The 6,000-nt window shown below is 68.1% G+C and overlaps 1 protein-coding gene across 3 annotated transcripts in view; it reads left to right on the top strand.

Moving 5' to 3' along the window:
• Positions 1-687: 687 nt before the first annotated feature.
• Positions 688-6,000, top strand: part of IL1RAP (interleukin 1 receptor accessory protein) — a 142,949-nt gene continuing 137,636 nt past the window's right edge. For 2 of the 3 annotated variants that reach the window (XM_074190639.1, XM_074190641.1), the window contains exon 1: positions 4,141-4,213. The gene's annotated coding sequence lies outside the window, so the exon portion shown is untranslated. Of the gene's footprint in view, positions 707-4,140; positions 4,214-6,000 lie in introns of those variants that run through there. The other variant, XM_074190640.1, reaches the window with a different exon arrangement.

Raw genomic sequence — 6,000 nt, 5'->3', positions numbered from 1 at the left:
TTCTTTTTATTCATCATTTCCCACTTAGCCTGTATAGAATGTGTTTAATTGTGGGTATGTGTGTGTTATATTCCCCTTTTAGACTGGCAGCTCCTTGAGGGCAGGAATTATTTTTTTAGCCTCTTCTTGTATCACCTAGTAGAGGTTGGTACCTAGTAGGTGCTTAAGCAATATTTCTTGGTTGGTAAGTACCACCCAACTGAGGAATTGTGGGCCAACAGGAGAACGAGGACCTATATCTTGAGATCGCCTCTGACCTCTTGGGATACAGATAACTAGTTATGCATTCTAGAAAAAGACCCGTTCTTGCAAACCAGCAGAGTGCAATATCTTAAGTCAGAAAGAGTGTTCCAGACTAGAACCCCGTGGCGTCCCTCTGTCTTTTGGTCCCTAGATGTGTGCCTTCCATTGGAGCCCACTGTCCCCAAGGCCCTTGTGTTTTCAAAGGGGGAGTGTGCCCTTGGTTGAGCAAGTGAGTGGAATGTGTGAGGGGGATCTTTTGTAACAACCATTATTGCTCAATATGTTCTCAGTAAACTTTCCTAACAGTTAGTAGAAATCAAGTGACTGATAAGAGAGCGAAGTGGTCAGGGCTCAGGCCTGCAATGCTAAGATCTCTCTAACCTCTCTGGCTTACGGTTAGAGCGATAGTAATTGGCGGTCAGATCTCTGGGGACTAAAATGCCACATGTCCGTGCTCATTATGGTAAGGGGTCCCAGAGCCGGTAACCTATCCATCACCCCTTCTCCATTTCCTTTTCGCTCTTCCCCTTCCTCATTCTCCTTCCTCTTCCATCTATTCTTTTCTCCTTCCCCTTTGTCTTTCCCTCTCCTGTTCCCCCTTCCTTTCCCCCTTCACTTTTGATTTCTCCTTTCTATCCTCCCTTCTCTCCTTTCCCCATTTCTTTCCCCTCCTTTTTGTCTCCCTCTCCTTTTACTTTCTCTCCCTCCCCTTTTTCCTTCTCCCTGTTATTTTCCCTCCCCCCTTTCCCTTTGTGCCCCCTCTTCCCTCTCCTCTGACCTTTAGAATTGGGGAAAGTCCATGCCCCACAGAGCTTGCCCCCTCTGCTTTTTGTGCTCTCCAGTGGATCAATGGCTCAGAGAGTCAGGGTCAAAGCTAGGCCCAAGGCAAGTCTCTGAGTTCTTGCTTCTTTTTCCTAAGGGGGAAGACAGAGTTCAAGAAGGGCACCAGGTGCCAGGCTCTTGCCTTCCTCATTAGCTCCTCAAGCTAGAAAGAACATCCTCAGTCCATATGCTGCAGTTCACTTCCTATGGGTCCCAAGGATCAGTCGTCCCTTCCTCCCTGTCTCCCTGCCTCCCTCCCTGCCTCCCTCCCTGCCACCCTCCCTGCCACCCTCCCTGCCTCCCTGTCTCCCTCCCTGCCTCCCTCCCTGCCTCCTTGCCTCCCTCCCTGCCACCCTCCCTGTCTCCCTCCCTGCCACCCTCCCTGTCTCCCTCCCTGTCTCCCTCCCTGCCACCCTCCCTCCCTGCCTCCCTGCCTCCCTCCCTGCCACCCTCCCTGCCTCCCTGCCTCCCTCCCTCCCTCCCTGCCTCTCTGCCACCCTCCCTGCCTCCCTCCCTGCCTTCCTCCCTGCCTCCCTGCCTCCCTCCCTGACTCCCTCCCTGCCACCCTCCCTGTCTCCCTCCCTGCCTCCCTCCCTCCCTCCCTGTCTCCCTCCCTGCCACCCTCCCTGCCTCCCTCCCTGCCACCCTCCCTCCCTGCCTCCCTGCCTCCCTCCCTGCCTCCCTCCCTCCACCCTCCCTGCCTCCCTCCCTGCCTCCCTCCCTGCCTCCTTGCCTCCCTCCCTGCCACCCTCCCTGTCTCCCTCCCTGCCTCCCTCCCTCCCTCCCTGTCTCCCTCCCTGCCACCCTCCCTGCCTCTCTGCCACCCTCCCTGCCTCCCTCCTCCCTGCCTCCCTCCCTGTCTCCCTCCCTGCCACCCTCCCTGCCTCCCTGCCTCTCTACCTCCCTCCCTGTCTCCCTCCCTGCCACCCTCCCTGCCTCCCTCCCTGCCACCCTCCCTGCCTCCCTGCCTCTCTACCTCCCTCCCTGCCTCCCTCCCTGCCTCCCTCCCTGCCACCCTCCCTGCCACCCTCCCTGCCTCCCTGCCTTCCTCCCTGCCTCCCTGCCTTCCTCCCTGCCTCCCTCCCTGCCACCCTCCCTGCCTCCCTGCCTCCCTCCCTGCCTCCCTCCCTGCCACCCTCCCTGCCTCCCTCCCTGCCACCCTGCCTGCCTCCCTGCCTCCCTCCCTGCCTCCCTCCCTGCCACCCTCCCTGCCTCCCTCCCTGCCTCCCTCCCTGCCACCCTCCCTGCCTCCCTGCCTCCCTCCCTGCCACCCTCCCTGCCTCCCTGCCACCCTCCCTGCCTCCCTGCCACCCTCCCTGCCTCCCTGCCTCCCTCTCCCATACACACACATTCACATCCCTCCTCCATCCAGACACCCAGCTACTGAGCACCTTGGCCGGCTTCCTTCACCCCGGTGCCCAGTTAAGCAGGTCACTCCCTTCTCACCCCAATAGGGCCCTGCTGCCCAGGCCTTTGTTTGCATTTGTTCATTTTTTAGATTTCTAAACATTTTTTTTCCAGTTTTTGCAAGGCCATGGGGTTAAGTGGCTTGCCCAGGGCCACCCAGTCAGGTAATTACGACGTGTCTGAGGCCGGATTTGAACTCAGGTCCTCCTGCCCGCAGGCACTGTGCCACCCAGCCGCCCCTTTGCTTTCCCTGTTGCCCGCGGGCCCTTCTGTTCCCCGAACAGTCCCCGAGGCCCCGGGCCCCGCGCCTCTTTCACTGGCGGACTGCGGCTGCCTCCCGGCCGCGGGCACCCCCTGCGGCCCTGCCCGCTCGCTCTGCCCCCGGCGCCCCCGGGCACAGATGCCCCTCGGGGGTCCCGCGCAGTCGCATGCGGCCCAGGGAGGGGCCTCCTGGACTCCGGCCTCTGCGGGCGCCGTCCGGACGGGGGCCGGCCCGGCCCGAGGGGGCAGCTGCAGGGGCCCCCGGGCCCCGTCACCCCGCGGCTCCGGGCGCCCGTGCCCAGGGCCGCCCCCCGCTGCCCGCGGGGCCCGGCTGGGTGGGGGCCCCGGGCCGGGCTCGGAGGGGCCCTCAGTGGGCGCCGGCCGCGGGGGGCGGGGGCCTGGGCCGCGATGCTGGCCCGTGGCATCCAGGGGGCGCGAGGGGCCCCGCGGGCCGCCCTGCCCCCCGGCCCCCCTGCCCCCCGGCCCCCCGGCCCCCCTGCCCCCCGGCCCGCCGCCTCCCGAGGAGCCCCGCCCCAGCTTAGGGCTCCCCTCCCCGGGGCCCCTCCGCGGCCGGCCCCCCCTGGCTTCCTCCCTGGGGGAGCCGCCCGCCCCCAGTTCCCGCCCCCCCAGCCCGGAGCCGGGGCTCCAGCTGTTCCCGGCGGAGGCGGAGCGGGGGCGAGACGGGGCGGGGCCGGGGCGGGGCGTACCGGGAGGGGCGGGGCCGCGGGAGGAGGGGCGTGGCGTCCCGGGGCGGGGGCGGAGCCGCGGGCGGAGGGGCGGGGCGTCCCGGAGCGGGGCTCCCGCGGAGCCGGGGCCGGAGGGCGGGGCGTCCAGAGCGGAGGGGCGGGGCGTCCCGGGAAGGGGCAGAGCCGGGCCAGAGGGGCGGGGCGTCCCGGGGGCGGGTCCGGAGGGGAGGGGCGTCCCGGGGCGGGGGCGTGGCGTCGAGGGCGGGGGCGGAGCCGCGGGGGAGGGGAGGGGCGTCCCGGGGAGGGGGCGGAGCCGGGGGCGGAGGGGCGGGGCGGGGCGTCTCGGGGGCGGTTCCGGGTCCTGAGGGGCGGGGCGGGGCGGGGCGGGGCGTCCCGGGGGCGGGCCCGGCAGCGGCGGCGGCGGCGGTGGCAGCGGGCGGCGGCGGGCGGCAGCGCGGGGCTCCGGGGCTCCGGGCGGGCACCGGCTGCCAGGCTCCGGCTCTCGGGCGGCCCCCGCGCTCGGGGCAGCCGGGCCGCCTCGGGTCCGGGCCGGGGCGCTCCGGGCGGCCCCGGGCGGCCCCCGGGGGGCTCGGGCGGAGCGGCCCGGGCCAATCGGGCGGCGGGGGCGGGGCCTCCCTGGGCCGAGGAGCAGAAAGTCGGGAAAGTGCGAGGCGGCGGCCAGAGGCGGCGCGGGCAGCGGCCGGGCAGCGGCCGGGCAGCGGGCAGCGGGCAGCGGCCGGGCAGCGGGCAGCGCGCAGTGCCGGCGGCGCCCCCGCCGCAGCCCCGGCTCCGAGGTGAGTGTCCCGGGTGCTTCCCGGCCGGGGGGCGGGAGGGCGCTTCCCTGCGGGCCGCGGGGCCCCGCCGCGCTCCCGCTCCTCCGGGGCTTTGCCTCTGGGGCGCCGGGGCCGGTCGCCCCCAACTTTGCAAAGTGCCCCCGGCCCCGGCGCCAAGCGGCCGCCACTTAGGCTGCCCCGGGCCCGGCCGCTCCGCCGGCTCTGAGCCCCGAGGGGCACCAGGCGGCAGCGCCGGCCCCGAGCCTGGCCCCGGCCCGGGAGGGCCCTGGCCCCGGGGGGCTCAGACGGAGGAGCCGGGGCAGCTCCGAGCCGCTGGGCGGCCCGCGGCGCGGGTCCGGGGCTCTGAGCCCGGGGGCCCCGGGGCTGCAGGGGTCCCGCCGCCGCCGCCGCCTCCAGCTGGGGAGACTGAGGCTCCGGGCCCCCGCCGCCGTCTCCGGACCTGCCCCCCGGCCCTCTGAACTTGGCTCGGGACAGGCCCGCGGGGCCCGGGTCTAGGCAGGGCCCGGGTCTAGGCAGGGCCAGCGCTGGCCCCGGCCCCGCGCCCTGGCCCCGCGGGGCGCCCCGCGCTTCCTCCATGCCCCCCCGCGGAGCTGCGCCCCCCATCCCACGCCCCGTGACCTGTTGCAGCCACCCCCCGCCGCCCGCAGTGCCCAGGCCCCCAGGTGGCCCCCTTGGGCCGGGCGCTGCCGCCTTCTGCCGCGGAGAGCACGGGCGCGCGGGCACGGGAGTCCGTGAGTCTGGGCGCGGGCAGGCGGGCACAGAAGCGTGTTGAGACCTCTGAGCAGGGCGGGTCCAAGGCCATGTGGCTTCTTTTCCCGTTCCTGAGGGAAGGAGCCCCACATGCCCACAGGAGTTCAGGGGGGCCTCCGTGGGAAGCCGCCCGTTTCCAAGGTAGACCACGACGGGGCTTCTCCTCTCCCACAGTTTGGGGACATAGAGGCACCCTCTGCCCCTGGGGCACCTGGACCACCGGCTTCAGGCTATGCCAGGCTGATTTCCCGAGGATGTAATGGCAGTGTGGTCCTTCCTTTGTGGAGAAGCCCACAGCCCCGGAGAGGGGCTGCCAGGATGGACACATGCGCCGGACGAGTGAGGGGTGGGTGTGGCGCAGTCCGGGAGCACCGAGGCACAGGCCCTGGGGATGTGGCAGCCGGAGGTGCTGAAGCAGGGGAGAAGACCCGAGCTTGCAGAGGGCATGTGGCCCTGACTAGAGAGCTTGGACGTGCTGCCCTACCTGATCCCAGAGGCTAGTGCCCACTGGCTTCCGCTCAGTTTCCCCCTCTGTAAAACAGGCCGAGTTTGAATTCCTGTAAGGCCCCCTCCGGGCCCACTTCTACAACCCGACCCTGTGACATCTCACTCACTGCGGGTGATAAAGAAAGGTTTCTGGAATGACTGCACCAGCGTTTGAGGACTGACACCATGTCTGGTACCGGGTGCCATACAACGGCAGGGGGTGGTCATCCCTCAGAAGAGTCCCAAAGAAAAGTGCAGCAGATGTCGTTTGACCAGGGCAAGGGATAAGGGCACTCTCACTTGGGATGTCTCCGAAAGACTCCACAATGCGCACTGGGAGAATCTACATTCTTCAGCAGAGTCCCAAAGAGGATTTTACTTGGATTTCCTAGAGCAAATGGCAGTACTAAGGCAGGGCAGCACAATGCAAAAGCTCACTAAACCTGGAGCCAAGACTCCTGCATTTGAATGCCATTTCTGATCCTTTTTAATCACTGGACCATGGGCAAACCACTTAACCTTCTTTGGCCTCAGTACTCTCCTCTACAAAA

The sequence above is a fragment of the Macrotis lagotis genome, chromosome 6 (genome assembly GCF_037893015.1).
Source record: "Macrotis lagotis isolate mMagLag1 chromosome 6, bilby.v1.9.chrom.fasta, whole genome shotgun sequence".
NCBI lineage: Eukaryota > Metazoa > Chordata > Mammalia > Peramelemorphia > Peramelidae > Macrotis > Macrotis lagotis.
The sequence above is the reverse complement of the archived record's forward strand: the minus strand, read 5'-3'. Positions and strand labels throughout refer to the sequence as shown.